The sequence below is a fragment of the Aedes albopictus genome, chromosome 1 (genome assembly GCF_035046485.1).
Source record: "Aedes albopictus strain Foshan chromosome 1, AalbF5, whole genome shotgun sequence".
Lineage (NCBI taxonomy): Eukaryota > Metazoa > Arthropoda > Insecta > Diptera > Culicidae > Aedes > Aedes albopictus.
Window position 1 is genome coordinate 326,573,370 of NC_085136.1, and position 13,431 is coordinate 326,586,800.

Sequence of the window (13,431 nt, forward strand, 5' to 3'; positions counted from 1 at the left end):
TAAACCACATCTGAACAGCCCTGGTACAGGTAGTGTGGGATTAGGGCCGTCTTTTACAACAAAAGTAGAAGCCAGGACAACTATCTCCTGGACCACTAAACCCATTCCCATGGTCGCCAAACCCTACGTCTCTCCGGAACCACCAATAAGGCATTGCTTCAGAGAGAGACTAATGCACATCGCACCCTCAAGGTTAGCTACATAGGCTGCAGCAACAAACATCGATGACTTGCTTTGGAGAGTCCACGATAGCATGTTGGCGCTTACCCGATTCCCCGAGTGATCCTCACCACTCTCTTTGTCCTCGGAAGGCGGGCACCCAACCCAACCCACCACGCCCGCACCCAACTGTTTTGCAAGCTCCAAGAACTGAAACTTCTCTCTCTCTCTCTTCTTGGCGTAACGTCCTCATTGGGACAAAGCCTACTTCTCAGCTTAGTGTTCTATGAGCACTTCCACAGTTATTAACTGAGAGCTTCCTCTGCCAATGACCATTTTGCATGTGTATATCGTGTGGCAGGCACGAAGATACTCTATGCCCAAGGAAGTCAAGGAAATTTCCTTTACGAAAAGATTCTGGACCGACCGGCAATCGAACCCGTCACCCTCAGCATGGTCATGCTGAATACCCGTGCGTTTACCGCCTCGGCTATATGGGCCCAGAACTGAAACTTGCGTAACGCGATTTGTCCTGCTGAATGCAATACCCTTACCTTCAGGCCCTAGCAGCTAGCACCAGAATGAGTAGCTCACAGTGTGGCCTCCACCGGGCCCGGCCCTTACAGGGATCCCCTTTCCACACGACTTGCTCTTGTCAGGGCCTTTGAAGTCCCATGACTTGTACCCTGATTCCAGACACCCGAAGCAAACCTCCGGTTGCTCATGAAGAGTCAGATGACATACTGGTCAGCCCACTTTGATCTTCCCTACTTTAACGGACTTATTTACGTCCGCAACAGATAGCTGAACCAAAGCTACCCGTGTCCTTGCCGGCCGCTTTCGTAGTCGAACGGCTGCAGTGGCCACCTTCACCTAGCACTGTTGCCGCAGTGCCGTGACGAGCTTTCCGGTTCAACGACCTTGTCTAGAATCTTTACCTTCAGAGTCGCCTTTGCTGTAAGAGCCCTCATCTCGACCCCTTCGCCAAGGACCTCTACCACCAGACTTTTGAAGGCGGCGCCCTTGCGTTTCTTGATGCGTTTGAGATCTAGGATCATTTCACCCGTACGAGTACGTCTGATACGACCGAACACGTCAGCTCCAAGATTCACGAGCTTGGCAGCGCTTCGCATCGCCTTCAAGACGTGCATGTACTTAGACTGTTCGGTTTTGATGACGAGCGCGTCGCCTTTCTCGCGCTTGGCACCTACTTTTTTGCGCCTTCTTAGTTTGGCGTCTCTGCTCTCCTCATCCTGCGGTTTTTTTCTTTTTCTTCCGCTCGACTTTCGTCCAAGGGGGTCCTCCCCTCAGTTCGCCCTACACTGTGGTTGCTGAAGGCCTAACAACGGTCGCAACCCCCTGTTCCCTTCGATCCGGGACGGGCCGGGCCACCCCTTTCAGCTTTCCGAGTCGCCTGGCTGGGGTCCGACTTGCCGGTATTACTGCCGACCTTCGGGGTTAGTATTTTCCTAGCCTCGCGGGCACCACCAGACAGCTTCTCGCCTGACGGCTGCCTCACCCGGTTCTGCGAGTCACAAGCACTCGCATGAGCCACGCCTTTTAGACTTCCTGTGACAGCGATGGCCCCGGTCAGGGTAGACCTCGTAGCCTTTACTTTCGCCGGTTCTGTGCGAGTCTCATGAGATCCTGCTTGGCATCGTCCGCCATCAACTTACAAAGTCGAAACAGGGCCGATTTCAGGTCCTTATTCATGCTGGACTTCGTGGACGCAAAGTCGATGATCTTGCCAAGCTGCGCCTCAGCCACCTCGATCGCGGATAGCCCATCTCTTTGTTGGTTGCTCGCTTTCATCAACCACGGTCCGTCCAATATCTCACCAGGATAAATCGGAGCTCCCACGCTGGAGCTGTGTGCGCAGTTTCCTGCTCCTGACTCCACACTTCTCTTAAACGGAGACCTATCCAACCCACTTCTTGCAAAGGAGTTAGCCTATTTGATTTTGTTTGTTTTTTTTTTTTTTTAATTTGACTTCATATTTTATCCCACGAGTAGCACGGGATCTTCTACGGATGCTTTCAAACACGTCATCGCATACTGTACTTCAAAAGGCCTTCCGCTAATTGTTGGCAGTGATGCTAATGCTCACCATATCATCTGGGGCAGCTCAGACATTAACTTGAGAGGCTCCAGTTTGATGGAGTACTTAAGTAATACAGACCAAGCCCGTACACAAGAGGGGGGTTTTGGGTGTTAAACCCCTCCCATTATCGACGCTCCATACACTAGGCGTCCCTCCGCCTTTTACCGAAATTGGGGAAAACCCCTCCCTTGGCACCACTTCTGTGCACGGACCTGGTACAGACCTTGCATTACTTAACATAGGCAACCGCCCAACCATCATGGTATGTGCTAGAGAGGAAGTGTTAGACATAACGCTTTGCTCTAGTAGAATTAGTCACGAGCTGACCAATTGGCATGTGTCAGATGAAGAATCTTTATTTGACCATCGTTACATCTTTTTTGAACATTCAAATGTTACTTCGCAAACATTGCGTTTCAGGAATCCCCGGTCAACAAACTGGGACCTTTTAACTGATTTGGTTGCGGCCAAATTTCATGGATACTCACCATCAATTGACACTCCAAGTGATTTAGATGATGCCGTTGATACTACAACGACCTTCATCATGGAAGCTTTTGAAGAAGCATGCCCTCTACGGTCTGAGAAGATCACAAGAGGAACCCCTTGGTGGAACTCTGATCTGGCGAAACTCAGGAAACAATGTAGAAAGAGTTGGAACAGACGACGTTCGGCTGATCGGAGGCTTTCAGGTCGGCTCGCAATGCCTACAGGAAAGCTCTCCCGTCTACTGAACGATCCGGCTGGAAAAACCTTTGTACAAATGTTTCCGGTTTGAGTGAAGTCAGTCGGTTAAATAAAATTCTTGCGAAATCTAAGGATTTCCGAGTGAACGAACTTCGTTTGCCAAATGGCGATCTGACTTCCTCTGATGAGGAAGCTCTGGAATGCTTATTCAGCACACACTTCCCTGGATGCGTGGATATTACATCTTCGGATGAACCTGATGTCTTTCTTGTAGTTACAATTCCATGGCTTCGGCTCGGAATATTGTAACTATAGAATCGATTGAGTGGGCACTTAATAGCTTTGCTCCTTTCAAATCTCCTGGGGCAGATGGGATTTATCCAATTTTGCTTCAGAAGGAATTTGATCATTTCAAACATGTTTTGAAAAAAAAAATACTTGTTTGCAGTGTTGCTACAGCGTATATTCCCAAATCCTGGCGGGATATTACTGTGAAGTTTATTCCGAAAGTGGGTCGTGCCTCGTATGAAGAAGCAAAGAGTTTCAGACCTATCAGTTTAACCTCTTTTCTTCTGAAATGCTTAGAACGCATTGTGGATCATCATATCCGTGATGTTCATCTGGCCAACGTGCCTCTTCATGTGAACCAACATGCCTGGTAAGTCCACTGTGACTCTTTTACACAAGGTTGTTTACGATATCGAGAAAGCATTCGCTCAAAAGAAATCTTGTTTGGGTGTTTTCTTAGATATCGAGGGTGCCTTTGACAATGTGCCTTTCGATGCCATGGCATCGACGGAGTCATGGTAAATCTCCAATGATTTCCAATTGGATTGGTGACGGAGCCTCGATAATAACTGGAGCTTCGTCTTGAGCGCTAATGAAACACAAATCCAAACAGCGATTGTTTTCATTAGTCACTTGATTAATCTGTCTTAGCGTAGCGGTACTGTAACGATCGAGGAGTTTGGAAGCACCGTTGTGTTTAGAGGAGTGTTCGACGTCGGGATAAAGAAACCAATTGCAGGACGACCGCCATGAAATTCCTGGTAGGTTGAAGTCCCCAATGACGATGATTTCATCCGTAGCTGAGGCAGTTTCGACAACTGACATAATAGACAGGGTATGCGTATCGATCAATGATTCATCACGTATACGATCTGGCGGGAAGTAGATTCCGCAAAGGAAGATAGAGCGGTTTAACAGCTGGATACGAACCCACACTTGCTCGATGCTTCCCCATAGGTCGTTTTGGATATTGGTGACCCTGCGTGTCTTCTTCACAGCTATGAGGACACCACCACCTGTTAGTTTGCGGCTGTTTCTGGGGCTCCAGTAGGTAGTATTTGGTAACGTCGCAGTTCATTCCTCCAGCGTTCTGATAATAAATCAGCAAGGTATCATTAAACACCGGATTGGTAACCGTGGTATTCGATGGCGTGTTTAAAATTCTGGAATATGGAACAACGGGCACAGAGAGACAGTTGCTGGGATTACAAGTGTACTCGCCTGTAAACGGAGCTTGGAAGACCCCCTCTCCACACTCGTACACAGGACCATCCCGGTCCCATGCGGGTCGCTGGCAGGAAGGCCTCGACTGTGACGAGGGGATTAGGGGCTCCCATGAGGCTTGCAGGCGTGCATCCTGGTGTTGAAATTGGCTGGTATCGGTGATTCAATGAGCCTAGCTCATCTTTTAAACAGGAAAGTTGTGGGAAATGGTCAATGGATCGTTGAGTGGTGTTTGAGTTTTGATTCAGTTTTTTGAGTATTCAATGAACTCTCTTAAACGTATTCCAACAGGCCAGGATGAAGGCTCCAGAGCTAATTCCTTCAGAGCAGGATCTAATCCGATTTTGTAGGATACAAATGTCAAAGTTGACACCTCTTTCCCTTTGGGAACAAGGCGCGCAACCTCAGCACCATCAGAAATAGTCAGGCATCGCGAAACTATTTTTTGCAGGTCGGTATCGGTAATTAGCGGATTCAATCCAGTCATATACAACCAAAACTGCTCCGGTAGCGGGGCTTTCGTGATAGACAGTACAGACAGTTGGATCTCGCTTAGATCGATCGTCTTCGTACCGCTTACAGCGGGGACCGACACGTCCGGTCTTCGGTCTTCTCGACGGCGTTTAACACCTAGTCTAGGCCATGCTGACGGCGAGGAAATACCAAGAGATTGGGATGGTTGGGTCGACTGACCAGTAAGGTTGTCAATTTTCTGGCTAAGTTTTTCGACCACTGTGAACAGCTCCTGTACATCCTCAAGCGGTGGCATTGCATCTTGTTGGCGGTTGCAGTTGTCAGCAATATAGGCTTCAATGGAACGACCGTTTAGCTTACTTCTGCAGAAGGGACTAATAAACATTGCCTTCCCTGATGAAAACGCGTCTTTCATGGTGCGACAATTTAATCCACAGCACTGTTGATTGATGTGGAACGAGGCCTCGCAGAAACCACAACGAATTGGTTCGAGATCGTTAATCTCTTGTTTACACTCTCCGCAAAGTAGTTTCGCCATAATTACACCTTTTCGTCGAACTCGATATTGATATAGAACACCGGTGGAGTTACTCTTATCGCGTTAGAAGCGATTCACGGTGAAACGCAGTATAGCGGAGATGGAGTACGCAACGAAACGCAGTATGGCACGAATAACGGATGGAATCCACAACGAACTGCAGTATAGCACGAATGAAAATATGGTGATCAATCAGATCTTTATCACCGCGCAGCTGCCGTCACAAAATGAATAGATTTCTTGATGGGCACCAGCACTGGGAACGAGTGTTTATACTGATGATACGGTTTAACACTTTAGACATGCAGTTCAATACAGACGTATATTTAAACTCGATTAAAAAACGATTTAAAACAAAAGCAAGTTTTGAGCGATAAAAACAACAGTCACTGAAGCACAGGGCTAGTAGCGATAATGATGTTCAACATCATTAGGACAAGACAAAATCAACAATAGTACGCCACAATACTCGGTTTATGGCTGCCACTGTCCATCCTCGGTCGCGCGCAATGCTCGCCAGGTCGTTCTGGCAATAATGTCCATGTCTTTGCGGACGACACACAAATTTGCACACAAATTGACCGGATTTTGTGAAAATCGTTCCTCGGCTGTTGAGCCCTGCCCGTCGCATCACACCTTCCAGAGCGATGTTGAAGAGTAGGCATGAGAGTCCGTCACCTTGTCGCAGTCCACGGCGAGATTCGAATGAACTAGATAGTTCTCCCGCCATCCATCGTTGCTTTAATCAGTCTAGTCAGCTTCCCAGGAAAGCCGTTTTCGTCCATGATTCGCCATAGCTCTGCGCGGTCGATACTGTCGTATGCCGCTTTGAAGTCGATGAACAGGTGATGCGTTGGGACCTGGTATTCACGGCATTTCTGGAGGATTTGCCGTACGGTGAAGATCTGGTGAGTTGTCGACCGGCCGTCGATGAAGCCGGCTTGATAACTTCCCACAAACTCATTCTTTTTAGGTGACGGAAGATGATCTGGGGTAGCACTTTGTAGGCACCATTCAAAATAGTGATCGTTCTGAAGTTCTCACTTTCCAAATTGTCGCCTTTCTTGTGAATGGGGCAGATAACCCCTTCCTTCCACTACTCCGGTAGCTGTTCAATTTCCCAGATCCTGACTATCAGCCGATGCAGACAAGTGGCCAACTTTTCTGGGCCCATCTTGATGAGTTCAGCTACGATATCATCCTTATCAGCTGCTTTGTTGGTTTTGAGCTGGTGAATAGCATCCTTAACTTCCCTCAGCGTGGGAGTTGGTTCATTTCCGTCCTCCGCTGCACTGGTGTCGTCGTTTTCTCCATTGCCGTGGTCTCAAGTGTCTACGTTCTCCATGCCATTCAGGTGCTGATCAAAGTGCTGCTTCCACCTTTTGATCACCTCACGTCCGTCCGTCAAGAGGCCTCCGTCTTTGTCCCTGCATATTTCGGCACGCGGTACGAAGCCGTTGCTGGAGGCGTTGAGCTTCTGATAGAACTTCCGTGTTTCTTGAGAACGGCACAGCAGTTCCATTTCTTCACACTCCGCCACTTCACGGCGGCACTTTTTCTCCCGCAAGAGGCGGGTCTGCTGTTCGCGCTTCTGTTTGTAACGTTCCACATTCTGTCGAGTCCCTTGCTGCAGCATTACAACCCTCACTGCGTTCTCCTCCTCCAAAACCGTTCTGCACTCTTCGTCGAAGTATTCGTTCCGTCGATTCCGTTCCACGTACCCGATGGTCGTTGATGGCTGCTGTCACTGTACTCCAGCAGTCCTCTAGAGGGGCCTCATCGAGCTCGCCCTCGCCCGGCAATGCGGCCTGGAAATTCTGCGCGTATGCTGAGGCGACATCCGGTTGTTCAAGTCGCTCTAGGTTGTGCCGTGGCGGTCGCCGGTACCGTACATTGTTGATGACGGAGAGTTTTGGGCGCAGTTTGACCATCACCAGATAGTGGTCGGAGTCGATATTGGCGCCACGATAGGTCTTGACGTCGATAATGTCGGAGAAGTGCCGTCCATCAATCAGAACGTGGTCGGTTTGAGATTCCGTCTGCTGTGGTGATCTCCAGGTGTAACCATAAGGGAGGCTGTGTTGGAAAAAGGTGCTACGTATGACCATACAGGTGAACTTGTACAAGTTGTGCTAAAATTGAGCTAGAAAAAAAATTAGGTTTTGAGGACCCATATTGTAGAATTGAATCTACACCATAAACTTCCAGTTCTTCGTGAATTCGTGTTTAATCTGTGAACATGACTATTGATAAAAAAATTTATGAAGATTAAAATTGTGAGACACCTTGGGTCTTAACGACCTTCAAGAACAGCTTCATGAAATCCCTGCGCCTGCAGGAAATCCAGTAACTGCAGGAAATTGAGAAACTCTGTTGCCCAGAGAATCGAACCCAACGGGAGAGCCGCTATGTATTGAGGAGAACCCCGCTGCTGCTGCTGCTGCTGCCCATACCAACCAATATCCAAACACACCACTTTTTTTCAAGGAGGCCAGACCGTATCAGCACTCACATCGCTCTTCTAACAGCAGCAGCTCGGTCGGTTCGCATGGTTGGAGCGCGTATCATCAACATCGCCTCGCCCGCCGTCACCACCCCCGCACCACCTTCAACAACGCAACGGATTCGGCTACGTATTGTGTAGGTGTGTGTTTGCGCGAGCGAGCCGAGCACATCGCGCGGAGTTCGGCGCTCTCCCGTACCGGACGGAAAGGTCGCCGCGCGTAGTGAGTCTCGTCTCGACTGACCGACCGACCGACCGACGGACCGACCCGTAGTAGGTACTACCCCAGAACGTAAGCAACAGTTGAGCTGAACCGCTTCATTAGTGTGGTAGGCAGGCCGGAAAGTTCTCGCGCGCTCGAAGCTCCCCGGTTGGGTTTCTTTTTGTGTGTGATATTTGTGTATGATCTGTGTTGTTTTAGTCCCTTTCACGAGGAATATCGGTTGCTGTGCAAAAGCCAACGACGCTGCTTTTCTGGGTGTTTGAAATTTGCTGGGGGGTGACTGGGCTTCTGGGTTTCGTTCTGCGCGGCCGGTTGGAGATCTCCATAAGTTACGACGACCCGCGCGGGTCGTCGCCAAGTGTTCAACGGGGGGAGAAAAGTGTGTTCAAGTTGTGGTGGGCAACAGTTAGTGAAATTCTCATCCGACTGCAACCGGATTGACGAATAAGGCAGTCAGTTAGCGGAGTTCTGTGTGATACCACGACGACGACGAGTGCACCACACCACCGTGGTGCTGTACAGAGAAGATTCACCTTCGTAGTTTGCAGAATTTTTGCTGTGGCCAGCGCTTTCCTTCTTGGTAACACAGTCATCGGCGACAGCGGCAGCGACGACGACGACGACGGCGACAACGCAACACGTCTTCGTCCACCAGTTCCAGCAGAAGCAGCAACAGCAGCGGAGGAAGCAGACAGTGCTTACATTCTGGTTTTTCGGTGCACACCTGTACAAATGCAGTGCAAACAAAGAGGTGAAAATATGCTCAATTTGAATAAAACATGTCCTGCATTCTATTTCTGGTGCGAGAATATATGTGAGTGGTGGGATTCACCACGGGGGGAGTTTGGTGTGCGTGTGTAAATAAGGAAAGCAAACCTGAGGCCTCACTCTCTGGTGGTGTGGTTAATTTAACTTTAATGTACATAGAAGGAAGGAAGGAAGGAAGAAACGTACAGGTAAGAGGGGTGCGAGTTCCACCTCCGACTCCTGACCGGTCGGTCGGTCGGTCGGGCGATTGGTCGGTGTTGTGTGATATTGTGGGCTCAGGTCTTTGGATCATGTTGCGTTAGGACCGACCGATGTGCTACTGCTGGTGCTGAGTACTCGAAATCCTATTCCGGTGTGTCACCACAGCGATACGATGACGACGGCGACCCGGGGTAAGACTCGGCAAAGACACAGACCCGGGTAATGATGGGCTGACTGTAGAGAATGAAAGTCCACAAAAGCTAGTGCTAATATCTTGTTGCTCCATCTCATCAGACAGGGCTGACAAAGTTTGAATTGTAAACATCAGTGACTTTGATTGCAAAACATCCTCCACAGAAAAACCATATGGAAAGTAAAATTCATACTAAATCATAAATTAGGATTTACCAATAAATTCTCTGCAAGAATTTCTAAAGGCACCTTTTGAGTGAATTCGCTTTAGCGAAGCCAGTCAGTTACAAGATTCTGATTTGTACGAGTTGTTTAGGAGAAATTAATCACTGAAATGGATGGACATTGATCGGTGAGCTCGTTCCACATTATTAAAAATAATAACAGTACAGGTATACCCAAGGGCGCAGTCAGCTTTTCAGACAGAGGGGGGCGAGCACCCTTAACATACTTACATATACCTACTAGCTCTTTTGTAACTAAATGCAATACGAAAAAACAGAATTTAATTGCATTATATTCTAAAAGCATTAATTAACCCTTCAGCAGTCACGCTGTTTTATTTCGTACAATACGTTGAAAAATGTTCGCTTGTTCAAGATAAAGCAGCGTGGTGCTGGTAGAGGTGACCAACTTCTGGAAGATTAAGGATTTTTCTTTACTCGTGCATTTTTTATTTTAAGTTCAAATTTGTTTGCTAAAATCTAAGAAACTTTCGTAAGAAATCATAGCTTAACTCTTTTGGTAATTATTAACTGTTTTTTGAAATAACTCAGAATTTTCTACGTGATTTCCTTCAACAGTTTCTCCAGCAGAACATAATGAAAACCCGACGGAAGATTTTTTTTAAATTATACATAATGTTTTCCATGACTAACTGGAGTACTTTCAGTAATTAATCAATGTCTTGGATCTCTATTACTATTGCTAAGGAAGAGATGAACCAGCCTAGGGCTGAAAATCTCTATAATAAAGAAATAATAATAATAATATTACTATTCCTCTAAAATAAATCTGCAGTTTTATTGTTCCGAGTACCCCAGCCAGCAATTTAGTTTCTATATCGAAATTGCAACTGAAATAGTCACACATATATAGAACCAAAGAAATCGTATTCAATGCACGAAACAGGCATATACATACTAAAGTGGAGGTCATATCAAAACATATATACTATTACTGCGATTCCATCCAACATGATTAACGATTTCTCGAAAAAAAATCTACGATTTCGCCGATTTTCTCCGCCTAAATATACGATTTGCATGATCTTATTACGATTGAGTGTACCGATATACGACTCAAGATTTTCAAATAAAAAAAATTGGTGTTCGATGGGAATCGAACTTAGCTCCTTTGATTGAAAACTGCGCGTTTATCTATTGGCTATACATATTGCCAAGTTGGAAGTAGAGAGTTAAAAGTGAATGGAATGAAACCAATAAAAAATAGCATGATACGGTGCGGGATTTGTGGCGGGAGCGTTGTTGTTTTGCATTGAGTGGCAATAAAAGTGATGCCATGCAAGAGGCTCGAAATTCACATCGCTGTTGGAATCTATACACCACTTATTATAAGTGAGCTGCTGTTTGTAAATAGTACATGTTTGGTTGAAATTATTGCTACCATAGTTGGCATGTGTCAACAACAAAAAAAAAACAAATTTGTGATGAATAAAAAGTTTTCCTCTCCTCCATCATACAAATAGGAAAATAAACCCATTTACGATTTCCGAAAATGAAATTCGACTATTAAAAGTGCAGTAACAATCATATATGCGATTTCTACGAATTCGTTCACTTCGTATACGACGCAAGTATGACACAAACGATCAATATACAATATACAATGTACAATATTATTATCGTTGTATACGATTGCACTTATTTTGATCATACCTCTGGGAAGACAGTTTGATTTAGCAGATTTATATACGATGTAAAGCGACATTTTTCACGACTCAAAGAAATCACATAAACGATGCTACCGAACTTGAAGCTAAACACTCAGGACGTATGATTCTTTTCGATTCTATCCGATTCTGTGCGATCCTACCGATAGTATCTAGCACCGTTTATGATCGGAGACGACTATATTAAACGAAATCGAAATTGTAATTTCATTTGGCATAAAATGCGATTTTATGCAATCATTGTCAACAAATATACATATTATTATACAATTCTGATTCAATATATGAAAATATACGATTTTTTTCACATAATGATTTACGATATGTGGTTGGCTGGGACGTCCTTGCCGGAATTTCCCTGAAGACAGTTTTTTTTTACTCATGTCAATTGATGAATTTCCGGAAGGATCTTTGGAAGAACTCTTGAATGTATTCTCGTGAAAGCATAGAAACTATCACTAGAGGAAACCCTCGAGGTATCCCAGTAAGAATCCCTGGGGAACTGGAGTTCTAGGAAAAAGCCTGAAACTCCTGGACAAAATCGCTGGAATGTATTCAAAAAGAAATGTCTCGAAGTAAGGAAGGAATTCCATAAGAAATTCATGGTGAATTTCTTACAAAAATTCCGGGAGGAAACCCTGGGAGCATTAAAAAAGAGTCTTCCCAAGGTGAATTCCTCAAGGATGCCATGGAGAAATGTCTGAAAGCGCTGAAAATTTTTAGGGAACTTCTTAAAGAAATTCCAAGAAAAATTTCCAGAGGAATCCCCTCACAAAATTCGGAAGGAGATCTCTGATAAAACTCCTGAAGAAATCCTAGGATAAGCCCTGAAACAATACTTGTAGGAAACCCTTGCGGCCAAGTTTGAGGCATATCCGGGTAAATTTATGGAAGGGTTTTCTAAAGGAACACCTTCAAAACATTCCTAAAAAAAACTCCTACAGGAATCTTTGAAAGAGTTCCTGAAAAAACAATGCATAACTTTCAAAAGGTTTCTTGGAGAAAAAAAAAGAATATCTGGATATATTTCTGTAAGAATCACAAGACGAACTTCAGCAGGATTTTCTCTGCAGGAGCTGTATTCTCGAAGAAATTCATGCATGGATTCCTGAACAAATCCGTGGAGGAAATCCTAGAATTTTCTTTGGAGATTATTCCTAGTTCCTGTGTGTATTCCTCTACAATTATCTTTAAGAATTCGAATACCAATATCTGGAAGACTTCCTGGAGAAATTAATGGGTGCATCCCTGGAAAAGATGGTGGAAAGATTACTAAAATTTCTGCAGGAACTCCAAAATAAATTATTTGAATAGTTCCCTTGAGGAATTTCTAAAAAAAAATCACTAGAGGAATTCCTGTAGCAATCCGTGGCAAAGTTCCCGGAGCAATCCGTGGGAAAATGCTTGGAAAAATCCCAGGAGGAATTCCTGGATGAGTCCCACGACAAATTCCTGGATGAATAACTGGAGGAATTCCTGAAGGAATGCCTGGAGGAATTTCAGGAGAAGACAGTGGAGATATCCCTGGAGGAATTCTTGGAGGAATCCCTCAAGGAATTTTTGGAATACAACCTGTAGAATTTCCTGCATCAATCCCTGTAAGAATTCTTTAAGGCATCTCTAGAGGAACTTTGGGAGGATTTTCTGGATGAATTTTTGGAGAAATCCTTGGAGTCATTTCTGAAAGAATTCCTTGAGGAACCCTCGGAGGAATTTCTGGATGAATCCCTGAAGAAATTCTAGGAGGAATTTCTGAGAGATTCCTTGGAGGAAACCCAGGAGGAATTCACGGGAGAATCGTTGAGGAGTTTTTGAAAGCACGCCTGGAGGAATTCATGCAAATCCCTAAAGAAATTCCTGGTGGAATGCCTGGATGATTTCCTGGAGGAATCCCTGAAAGATTCCCTAGAGAAATTCCGGGAGAAATCCCTGGAGAAGTTTCTGAATTAATCTTTCAATGAATGAAGGAATCTTTTGAGAAATTTCTGGAGGAATTCCTTGAAAAATGCCTGGAGGAATTCCCGAAGCAATTTTTGGAGGAATTTCTGGAGGAAATCCTGGAGAAACTTCAGGACAAATTCTTGACGGGAACTATTGAGGAATTTTAAGAGGAAACCCTGGTGGAATTCCTGGAGAAATCCCAATAGAAAATCTTGAAGGA

At 45.5% G+C, this 13,431-nt stretch overlaps 1 protein-coding gene across 6 annotated transcripts in view; it reads left to right on the forward strand.

Annotated features, from left to right (window-relative positions):
• LOC109406392 (uncharacterized) overlaps window positions 1-13,431 on the forward strand; it is a 400,264-nt gene that overhangs the window by 63,337 nt on the left and 323,496 nt on the right. The window contains exon 1 of one of the 6 annotated variants that reach the window (XM_062847302.1): window positions 8,012-8,948. The exons of the other annotated variants lie outside the window; for them this stretch is intronic. The gene's annotated coding sequence lies outside the window, so the exon portion shown is untranslated. Of the gene's footprint in view, window positions 1-8,011; window positions 8,949-13,431 lie in introns of those variants that run through there. 6 annotated transcript variants of the gene reach the window in all.